The following is a 12620-nucleotide window of genomic DNA, read 5'->3' on the forward strand; positions in this document are numbered from 1 at the left end:
TATAACAAACAAAATAAAAAAAAATAAATAATAAAGTCCTACAAGCTAAATATCAAAGTCCACCAAAAGTGTGCAAAATCTTCATACAACTGGTGTGCACCAATCACCAAGTGATTATAATGTCACTTACCAGATCCTTAGACCCCACAACTCAAGAGGTCTAAATAAGCATTTAAAAGATGACAGATCCCTCGTGGATGGATGGTTTCAACTCTCTTCCCCTCACAAGCCTCACTCTCTCATAAATGGCATGCCCCAAAAATGATCACTGGATCACTTTTCATATACTGGTCTCAGCAGCAAAAACGCAGACCAAGGAAAGAGCAAGGAAATCCCATAGTGAAGTACCATTTAAAAAACATTTATTATTAAACCAAATGGTATTCACAAAACAGACAATGTGACAACCATATTGTACAGCACAATAAACTCTTCTCTATACACATTTTGTCTGATGGGACATCTTCCAAGGAGCAATAGAGTTTGAAGGAGGCTGACAGACACTGCAGATCACTTCCTACTTTTCCCTATTACGACTTGTCACAGCCTACTATGTGAGTAACAAAGTTTAGTTATTCATCAAAAATATGAAGCTTCAGGTTCCATTTGCTAAGTTGGGTCAAAAGTTTGTGGGACCTTTTCAGATTTCTGCTCAAATCAATCTAGTATCCTTTCACTTAAAACTTCTTCAATCTGTTAATTCACTCTTCACCTGCTGAGGTACAGGGAGAAGAATAATTTGCAGTTGAAAAAATTCTTGAGTCCAAGATCCTTTGGAACAAATTACAACAGTCAGGATCAAAATCTGAACCTGGGACCTCTATGGTGCCACCTGAAATGCTGGGCAGCTCCTTGTCTGGTCCCGTGGACATTCCTGCTTTATACCTTGTCTCCGCTGAACCTTGAACTCTTTGCTCCTTAGTTGAACTTTTTTAAACCATGCTTGCACTTCCCGTTTGCCAGATTATTATGCTCTCTCCAGCTGAAATCTTTCTTTTTGCATATCTGCTGCTGTCCTTATCTTTTCCACCACTCATTATCAACCATTGGGTTGTTCAATGAATACTCTTCTGCCTGATCCCATCCAGCTACTACTCACACCTGACATTTTGACTTGTTGATTGAAAAAACTTCTTCCTGTACCCTACCGGCTTCATCCACTACCTGACCCCCTTTTGCTCTCCTCCTGCTGGGACAAACCAGAGGGACGTGACTTAGCATTAGCATGCAGTAAAACCAATCTGCACCTTTAGGATACCCTGGAGGATAATAGATAATGTTTAGACCCTTGGTTTGTGTATTTATCCAGCTAACTACTGTGTGAACTTCACTAACGCTATAGCCACTGGTCTACGTGGATAAACCAAGGTCGTGAAACCACCACACCTGCACCCCACCCTCACTCTTACCACTTCACCTGTACAGCTGAACCCCACTCTCACCATCATGCCAAACCCCATCCTTACTCTACACTTATAAACATACCTGCATGCCCTGCCCCACCCCACCCTTGCTCTCAGTACCACACCTGCACACCTAACCCCAACCCCACTCTCACACCAAACCTGCAAGCCTAAACTCACTCCTCCCCCACTCTCACCACAATACATGCAGGCTTATTGACACCCGTGCCCCACCCCTGCCCTGCTCAACCAACACACCTAATTCCTTGCTTCCACACTGACCCCTACATGCTGACTCCTCTCTCAGCACCACTCCTGCATGCCTAACCCTACCTCTCCCTTGCTCTGACCACCACATCTGCATGACTTCCCCACACTTACCATTACACTGAAGCCCATCCTTACCCCAATCTCACCATGACACCTGCTGCCCTAACCCCAAACTACTCCTTCTCTCACCACTCTCTCCCATCATCACACCAAAGCCCAATCCTTCTTCCATTGAGGCTGGGCTTGGGACATATTCACGCACACTGGAGGAAGTTGTGGAGACACCGCCTTTGTTTTTGTACATCATGAGTTTATCCTCCATGTAAGTGCAATATCTTAAAACACTTTATATCGTTTTTAACTTACTGCTGCACTGTGACCCTTTTGACTTTTTCACTTCTTAGCCTCATTGGTCATATATAGCATCTGGTTGGAGCCATAGTAGATGGAATGGTTGTCAGGAATGAATGCAGCTAAGCTCATCTGATCTTGTTTCTTTGAGATCCTATCTGGTAGGAATGTGGAAACACTGGGGCATTCACTTGAAGAGCACTTACCATTTCACAACTTATGATCACCAGCATTTGAATAATTTGTTTGCACTATAATTTTACCAGTTTCATTTTAGGGAAATTACACCAATCATGACTTTTTCCATGTATTTAGCTGAAAAATGACTTTAAAGGCTTAAGGGTTTTCTTTGGTGTAGAGCAGTGTTTTGCAACTAAGATTCTGCGAGAGGTCCCAAGGGGTTCTGCCACAATTTGCCATTCATCATAAGCAGATGAATGGTAGATCACATCCCCAAAGATCTGGGCTGCAGAGCACTTAGGAAAACTGACATCACTGTCCTGGGGTACTTGGAAGGAACAGGATAGGAGGGCGGGCGGGTATCAGGGCTCCCTCCTGGTCCCCTCCTGGCCCCCTTATATTTTTCTCTCCTGGGCCCCTTGTACTATATTTTTCTCTCCTGCCCGCCCCCCGTCTGATATAGATATCTGATATCAGTATAGTTCCCCCATGCCCCCCCTGTACTAAACAGTTACCTCCCGGCCCCCCTGTACTGTTCTCCCCTGGCCTCCCTGTACTATTTCCTCCTGACCCCCCTGTACTTTTCCCCCCTGACCTCACTGTATTCTTCCCTCCTGGCCCCCTGTACTATACAGTTTCCTCCTGGTCCCCCTGTACTGTTCTCTCCTGGCCCCCCTGTACTATACATTTACTTCCTGCGTCCTCTGTATGATATAGTTACCTCCCCCCCCCCCCACTATACAGTTCCCTCCTGCCCCCCCCCGGTACTCTTCAAGCCTGGCCTCCCTGTACTGTTGGAAGATAGAAGAGAAAGAAATTTGGACTTTATTGGCACCGGTATTAAAAATGTATATTTTTATTGAAAAATCACAGGAAAACATTTATAACAAAGACAGAAAAGAAATACACAAAATAACAGACATACAGTTTACATACAGTAAAATCAGGCGGCAAAGCCACAAAACAGTGTGCAAGTAAAATTGCACAGCCTACTAGGTAATTATAATTGTAACAACAATCACATATATCACAAAGTAACCTGTATAGCCTGGTAAGCTACAAAGAATAACGAGGGGGTAGGTACGTTGTGGTTGGAGCAAACTGCATAGGTCCTGATAGAATCATGGACACCCGATAACGAAGTAATAGAAGGGCCAGATGGAAGAAGACCCCAAGGCCTTCAAATCCAAACAGAGGAAGGTGAGGTGGGTACACCTTGTTGGCGTTATTCCCATCCGGGGGGGTATTTGTGGTCGTTGGACCTGGAGCAAACCTCTGCCTATATATACCAGGGTCCATAGGCATATGAGGTGTACCCACCTCGCCTTCCTCTGTTTGGATTTGAAGGCCTTGGGGTCTTCTTCCATCTTTCCCTTCTATTACTTTGTTATCGGGTGTCCATGATTCTATCAGGACCTATGCAGTTTGCTCCAACCACAACGTACCTACCCCCTCGTTATTCTTTGTAGCCTACCAGGCTCAGTCCATTACAAAGTTTTATCACCTGAACCTCCTTTCAGATGTTTGCTTACTCCATGTGCTCCAGAGGAAGCTTACTATGTTAAGTGAAACATGTAGGGCAACTGGGATTTAACTCAACATCTGTTTATTCACATTGTACAGACGACCTCCAGAGACGGTTATCATCCCTCTCTATGGCCCCCTTATGAATACAGGTTACTTTGTGATATATGTGATTGTTGTTACAATTATAATTACCTAGTAGGCTGTGCGATTTTACTTGCACACTGTTTTGTGGCTTTGCCGCCTGATTTTACTGTATGTAAACTGTATGTCTGTTATTTTGTATATTTCTTTTCTGTCTTTGTTATAAATGTTTTCCTGTGATTTTTCAATAAAAATATACATTTTTAATACCGGTGCCAATAAAGTCCAAATTTCTTTCTCTTCTATCTTCCAATTCCATTATCAAGGATGTGGCACCCGTAATTATCCTTTTTGCGCCTAGGTACCCTGCGACCTAGGAGCGCATATACAAATTATTCGATACTCCCTGTACTGTTCTCCCCTGGCCTCCCTGTACTGTTTCCTCCTGATTCCTCTGTACTGTTCCCCCCTGACCTCCATGTACTCTTCCCTCCTGGCCTCCCTGTACTGTTCTCTCCTGGCCTCCCTGTACTGTTTCCTCCTGGCCCTTCTGTACTTTTCCCCCTTGACCTCCCTGTACTGTTCTCTCCTGCCCCCATGTACTGTTTCCTCCTGCCCCACCTGTACTGTTCTCTTCTGGCCCTCCCTGTGCTATACAGTTACCTCCTGGCCCCCCTGTACTATACAGTTTCCTTTTGGTGCACCTGTACTTTTCTTTCCTGGCCCCCTGCACTGCTCTCTTCTGGACCCCCTGTACTATACAGTTACCTCCTTCACCCCCTCTACTATACAGTATCCTCCTGGTCCTCCTGTACTATACAGTATCCTCCTGGCCCTCTGGACTCTTCCTTCCTGTACTCTTCCCTTCTGGCCTTCCTGTACTGTTATCTCCTGGCCTCCCTGTACTGTTCTCTCCTGGCCTCCCTGTACTGTTCTCTCCTAGCCTCCCTGTACTGTTCTTTCCTAGCCTCCCTGTACTGTTCTCTCCTAGCCTCCCTGTACTGTTCTCTCCTAGCCTCCCTGTACTGTTCTCTCATGACCCCCTGCACTGTGCCCTCCTGCCTCCTGCCCTCTCTGTACTGTTACCTCCTGGCCCCCCTGTACTGTTACCTCATGGCCCCCTATTTTATACAGTTACCTCCTGGCCACTGTACTGTTTCCTCATGGCCCCCCTGCACTTTACAGTTATGTCCTGCCCCCCCCCCCCTTGTACTGTTCTCTCCTGGCCCCCAGTACTGTTCTCTCCTGGCTCCTCTGTACTATACAGTTACCTCCTGCCCCCCCACCTGTACTATACAGTTCCCTACTGCCCCCCTGTGCTATACAGTTACCTCCTGCCCCCCCCCACCTGTACTATACAGTTCCCTTCTGTTCCCCCTACTATACAGTTCCCTCCTGGCCCCCCGGTACTTTTCCCTCCTGGCCTCCCTGTACTGTTCCCTTCTTGCCCTGCTGTACTGTTCCCTTTTGGCCTCCCAGTACTGTTCTCTCCCGGCCCCCTAACAGTTACCTCCTGTCCCCACCTGTACTATACAGTTCCCTACTATCCCCCTGTACTATAGAGTTCCCTCCTGCCCCCCCCCACCTGTACTATACAGTTCCCTCCTGTCCCCCCTACTATACAGTTCCCTCCTGGCCTCCCTGTACTTTTCCCTCCTGACCTCCCTGTACTGTTCCTGTCTGGCCCCCCTGTACTGTTCTCTCCAGGCCCCCCTCTACTGTTCCCTTCTGGTCCCCCTGTACTGTTTTCTCCTGGCCCCCTGTACTGTTCCCTCCTGACCCACCTGTACTGTTCTCATCTGGCCCCCTGTACGGTTCTCTCCTGACCCACCTGTAATGTTCTCTTCTGGTCCCCCTATACTGTTCCTTCACCCCCATGCCTCCCTCACTGTACTATACAGCTACCTCCTGGCCCCCTGTACTTTAAAGTTCCTTCCTGACCCCCTGTACAGTTCCCTCCTGGCCCCCCTCCCCCATACTGTGCTGTTCCCACCTGGCCCCCCTGTACTGTGCTGTACTCTTCTTCCCCTCTGTACTATGTTGTGCTCTCCCCCTCCCCCTCCCCCCGTACTGTTCCCTCCTTGATCCTTTGTTCTCTGCCCTGCTGACCCCTGTACACTGCTTATGACCCAGAATTGAGCAAGCACAAGTTTCTGTAACGCTCCTGCGTTTTTATAGTAAGCTGGATTTGCAGCTGCAGAATCTCCACTCAGTAGTCATGTAGAGATGTGTTGAAATACCAGATCCAACTCTCCAGACTCATCACTGTGGGCCTGTCTGCTTCAGCATACAGATATACACACACTCAATAAGATGTTCCTGGAGTGATGGGATGTATATGACAGTATGGAGGTGATGTGCTGAAGGGACAGGTGTGAGCAGTGACAGCAATGATAAGCACTTGATAGTAATGTTCAGGAGAGTAGTAGATGGTAATAGGTAGAATGCAGATAGGTTAGTAATCATGTATGGTAACAGGTGGTGAGGACAGCAGATGACATATACAGGATAGACTAACCCAGTGCAAGGATAGATGGTAGTAGACTCAAGAGCTAGCAATCTATGTAACAGTGCAGATGATAGAATTAGTATGCATAGATAGTAACAGTCCTTAATGTGCAGAGGTAGATAGTGTAAGTTAGTTATGGAGGAATCCCCTGTGGGGTACTTATCACTAGTAAGGTTAGTAAGTAGAGGGGTCCGGTAGTGAGGGAGTGATCCGGTAGCGAGATACGGGATCAGTAGCGAGGTTCCGGTCTGTTCCAGGTAAAGAGAATAGCTGGAGGCTCCGGCAGCATAAGACAAGGCTTGTGAGCATGCGGTAACATTGAACGAACAATGTGAGAGAGAAAGCCGGCGATTGAAATAGCCGCTCAGAGCGGCGCTCAGCGATGATGTCATCCGGCTTAAAGGTATATGCGTTCCACCTAACTAAAAAGGTGGGACGCAATATGAAGAGGAAAATGGGCAATAAGGGTACCAAAGGTACCAGAATCTTACAGTTTCACAATAAGCAGGTGAGTTTTAATATCTATTCTCTTGTTTAATGCATTTTCTAAGCATTATTGTTGTTATAGCTACAGCTCGCTGTTCCATGAGCTGTAGATATAAAAAATATTTCAGGGGTTTCCCGAGATCTCTGACTTTTTGGCAGGGGTTCCTTGAAGGCAAAAAGGTTCAGAAACACTGGTATAAAGTAATATCATTTTTGCAAAATAGCAAAATATGCAGTTCTCACTAATATTTAAGGTTTATTTTTTACTTTCAAATTAGTTTTGAAAAAACCCATTGCAACACTTTACAAAACCTACCAACAAGAGAAGTGTAAGTAATGCTTAACATTTTGCATATAGGGACATTTACCAAAGCAAAAAAAAAAAATTTGTCCCCTTGGAAGGGAGCAGTTATTTAAGTAACATTAAAATTTCAAAACTCCATTATATAACATGCTTGAGGAATGCCCTGATTCTACCTATAAGATGAGTATCTGTGTATTGTATAAATCCTACTACAGCAGCACTAATATTTACCAAAAGAAATGTGTGTCTAAATTGCTGAAAAAATGACAGCTCCTGAGCGCTTTGTTCTGTTTGTAAACAAAACAGCTGGGAAGTCTTCATCTATACCAGACCCTTATCCTAGATAGAGGTTAATGGGGTATTCCTGCACAAAAATTGGCATAGAGTTGCCCCCTGAATCATACTAAACCCTTTAGGTCTTGTATAAAGTTTAAGGGTGACCCAATGCAAAAAAACAAACAAAAAAAATAGCATGAGGACCCCCGAAATTCTATACCAGACCCTTATAGTATAGCTTTTAAGGGGGAACCCCATGCAGAAATCAAGAAAGGTAGGGAATGAGCATATGCCCCCCTTCCTTTGCCATACCAGGCCACATGTCATATCATGGGCAGGGTACCTTGCAAGAGATAGAACCCCCTAGGTAAAGCACCTTGTCCCTATGTAACTATAGACATTATCTCGGTATAACCACTGCAACTCAACTCCATGGACGTCCTTCGGCAGCAAGTGGTTAAACAGTTCAGACAGGGCTAATTATGGAAAACACAACTTCTCAGCCCCCTCATACCAATGGGATCAAACTAGCATTGTTTCTTGCAGGAAGTCCCAGAAAAGCTACAAATTTTATTTTTTATAAGCTACAATTTTTTTTTATTATTTATTTATGCTATTTGAATAGGGACACATAACAAATTTAAATTAGGTATTACCCCAGTTTTCCTGAAAAAGTAGAAATACCCTTTAACCTCTTAAGCTCTAGAAGGTTTACCCCCTTCATGACCAGGCCATTTTTTGCGATACGGCACTGCATTACTTTAACTGACAATTGCACAGACAGGCGATGCTGTACCCAAATAGAATTTATACCCTTTTCCCAACAAATAGAGCTTTCTTTTGGTGGTATTTTAACATCTATTTTTTTTTTTTTTGCGCTATGAACCAAAAAAGACTGATAATCTTGAAATAAAAAACTAAATTTTTTACTTTATGCTATAAAACAATCCAGCAAAAAAAAAAAAAAGTGCAAAAAATCAAATGTATTCATCAATTTAGGCCAATATGTATTCTGCTACAAATTCTTGGTAAAAAAAATCCCAATAAACGTATATTTATTGGTTTGCTCAACCATAGCCTCTACAAACTATGGGATATTTTTATGGAATTTTTATTTATTTATACTTTTTACTAGTAATAGCTCTGATCAGCGTTTTTTTGCAAGCCTACGATATTGCAGTGGAAAAATTAGACACTTACCTATACTTTTGACACTTTTTTGGGGACCAGTGACACTAATCCAGTGATCAGTGCTAATAAAAATGCCCTTTCACTCTACTAATGACACTGGCAGGGAAGGGGTTAAGATCAGGGGCGAACAAAGGATTAAGTGTGCTCCTAGGGAGTGCTTTCTAACTGTGTGGGGGTGGCTTAACTGGAGGAAAACAGAGATCTGTGTTTCTGTTTAGCAGAAACACAAGATTCCCATCCTCCTCTCTGACAGAACATGTCTGCCATTCTGCCTATCCTGTAAACAATGGGCTTGTCCAGGCCGACATCGCATCCGCTGGACCCGCTGATTGGCTCCCACTGTGTCCAATCACAGCGGGAGTGGGTTGCCTTCAGTGCATGCACGCCCCAGACCCTGTGCACGAAATCACGTACAGGTACATGATTTTGCGCAAGAGGGCTGCTCTGCCACAGTATATTTGTCTTAGGCGGTCCATAAGTCGTTAATACTTTAGCTTCCAGAGCTGTTTTTTCATTTTTCTTGCACACATGTGAAAAAATTATTTTAGGGCTGAAGATAAGTTAAAACCCCCAAACACTATATATTTTCAGAAAGCAGATTCCCTAGAGAATATAAAATTCCTAAAAAATTCAGGCGATCCCCCGCTGAGCAGGAGAATGACAGCTGTTCTCCGCGCTGTGTGCGGAGACACAGCTGTCAGTTCCCCATACATTTCTATAGGGGAATTGGATGGGAACGGACCGTCGGTCCGTTCTCATCCGATCCCATCCAATCCAATCTGCTGAACGGATGGAAAATAGGGTTTCCATCCGTTCAGATTTGACGGATCGGATCGGATGTCAGCGGACATGTCTCCGCTGACATCCGATGCCCCATAGAGATGCATGGGGGGACCATTCAGATCTGTCAAAAAAACGGACAGGTGGATCCAAACAGTCCGCCTGTGTGAAAGAGCCCTAAGTAAATATAAGTAATCTATAAGTGGATCAATCCCGCTGAGCAAAACGGAGTCCGCCGGGTGGAAAGCGCCCTTTTTCATCCTTTGTCATCAGTTTTTCATTCATTTTTTATCCTTTGTCATCAGTTTTTCATCTGTTTTTCATCCTTTGTCATCGGTTTTTTATCCGTTGTCATCCGTTTTTCATCCGTTGTCATCCGTTTTCCATCAGTTGTCATCCATTTTGATTCATTTTTCATCCGATCAGTTTTTTTTAAATGGATGAAAAATAGGGCTTTCAACTGTTCAAAAAAATGAATGTTGACGGAAGCGGATGAAAACGAATGTAAATGAATGATCATCCATTTACATCCGTTTTTCCATAGGAATGCATTGATATCCGTTTTTCATCCGACAACGGACAAACGGACAGCATGTGTGAAAGTGGCCTAAAGGAGATTTTACAGTTGGGTTGTTATTTGTGTGGTGAGCTTAAAGACATATAATTTGTTAAACAAATGGCAAAAGAAAAAAAATGTATGTTTTTTTTTTTTTTTATTCCTTCATTACTCACTTAGCAAAGTAAATATCCAACAAATTAAGAGAATATAAAAAAGCTGTATTTATTTGGAGTAGCCAATGAAGTACAAAATGAAAGCAAAATTGTAAGAAAACCAGGATTTTGCTTATGGTTGGGGAGCAAAAATGAACATTTTATATGCCAAGATTTATTTATCTTCCTTTTGCCAAAGTTTAGTAAATCAACTCCCAATCAATCTCTATGAGATTTTAAAGAAAATGTTAAGACATTTGCTCAGTGCTAGCAGACATATGCACTGTGCACCACACAGCAGGCTTACTGACTGTATACTGCCTTGAAGAGATCTAACTGAACCTTAAAATCCCAGATACCCTTTCCTTTAATATCTGAAAGTTATTTTAGGCCATCTATTTGATCTACAAGCAGACAAATTTTATCAAAGGATTTTCCGAATAAAGCATTTCATAACTTTGACTGTACCTTATAAAGGTCATAGAAAAAAAAAGCGAAATTTTTTTTTTTTTTTTACCTAAAGCTTTAAACCAAAATGAGTCACTTGACATCCTTTAAAGCTGTTCTTCTTTACACCATATTTATATAGCATTTCTTTATAAAGAGATAACAAAAGTAAGGACATCAAATGTTTCCTTGCCGACAAGTAAACATCTACAGTTTATTTTTATTATGCATTTTATTGTGTGTGTACAATTCAAACTTTCACAAAAAATATAAGCTCATATGTTATTACATATTACAATTTTTTGAATTGTGTTTTGCTTTAATCAGTTTGTTTCTATTAAAATAGAAAAATCTCTTACAATATAAATACGTTTCCTTGTAGCTTTTTTCTGCATCTGTTTTATGCACCTGCAGTTGCTCCGGAGCTTAGCAAACAAGGAAAGAAGATCCATTCACATGCAAGGAATATATATAACAAAAAAAACTGCATTTTTGCTTGTTTGCCTTTAGTAAATCATTCCAAATGTGTGATGGCGGAGCTGAAATCGATCTTTTAAGGAAATTCCTTTACATTAACAAACAAAATAATCAAATTCAAAAACTATGTGATATCCCTCCATACCTAACTGATAAAGAGCTCTTTACCAGTTCAACATAAGTTCCAGCATTAAATGTTGTTGGTGAAGGTGGTATAAGTTGAATAATATAATGTGGTAATATAGAGTGATCTAATAGTGGGCTGCTTTGCATTAGTTCATTAAAATCCAGATTTCCCCACACACCTTCAGAAGGCTCAACAACGCATATTTCCACAAAATAAACACTAATCAAATATTTTATGGCAGTAAAACTAGCACTATCTAAAACAAGCAACCCCCCAAAATAACTCCAACATGGCTGCCAGAAAAATCCAACACCCCTATGGTGTTCTATAACCAAGTAAATAAGTGTGTTCAGGCGCTTCTGAATAAAACCTAAACCAGCCATACAAATGTGTATACTGTACAATAAAGGTATAACACAGTAGTGAAACAAATATGTGAATCAGAATAGTGTCCAAAGTTGTTAAGTAAGTTCTTTTAAATACACTTTATCAGTCCCCACAATTTCTTCACCATCATCACAAGTGCTTCCTTGGGCCTTCCCTATGTGATAAAGTTGCATATATTGCAAGTATGTACATACAGTATACAAAGGAAGAGAGAACTTTGCACTTAGCTCTGACATGGGTAGTAAAACTTTTTTTTTAAATTAGATAATTTTTTATTGAAGAAAAATTAACAATACAACGAGATAGGTACAAAAACTCAGACACATATATATATAGACTGGTATAACAACAGATCTAGGTACATACATTAATACATTTAAATGTGGTCATCATTTATCCTTATTCAAAATACCTTCATCTCATTATAAGCAGATGCTCTAATATATAACTATTTTTTCATTTGTAATCCCTAACCATCTACATTCTAAACGCAACCCCCCCCCCCCAAATAAAAAGAGAAACAAAAGGGGGAACCGCCCCCCCCCCCCCTCTTTGCCTCTATATTAACCGCCTCATTCTCTGCCATGACCAGTATTCTCGGGAGCAATATAGTTTTCTCCTAACATGTTACAATGGTCTACATTTTACCTCCCAAAATGTTAATAGCGGCCAGCTGTGCCGGGGCCAACCCCCGAACAGCTAGCCATTGCTCCCAAATACGTTCAAATTTCCCAGAACTACCCCTATGTTTATATGTAAGATGTTCATGAAATAATGTCATATTCACCTCCCTGACCCACTCAGAATGACTGGGGGGAGAAGGGGAAAGCCACTTCCTCACGACAATCTTGCTGGCTAAAAAAATAATTACTGTCTGTATATGAGAAGGATAGTCCTCGTTCAAGCAACCTAGCAGACCTATTTTGGGTCATAAGGGAGAGCAATATTCCATATATTGTTAATAGATAATATTATTGTTTTCCAGTATCGAGTAAGTTTAGGACATTTCCATAACATATGTATAAACGTACCATTATGAATCTTACATCGAGGGCATGGGTAGGAGTGTGATATGTACGATGCAGAATAAATAACTCTGTAAGCTTCTGTGTG

This window comes from Pelophylax lessonae (assembly GCF_965119305.1).
Source record: "Pelophylax lessonae genome assembly, chromosome: 1".
Classification (NCBI taxonomy): domain Eukaryota; kingdom Metazoa; phylum Chordata; class Amphibia; order Anura; family Ranidae; genus Pelophylax; species Pelophylax lessonae.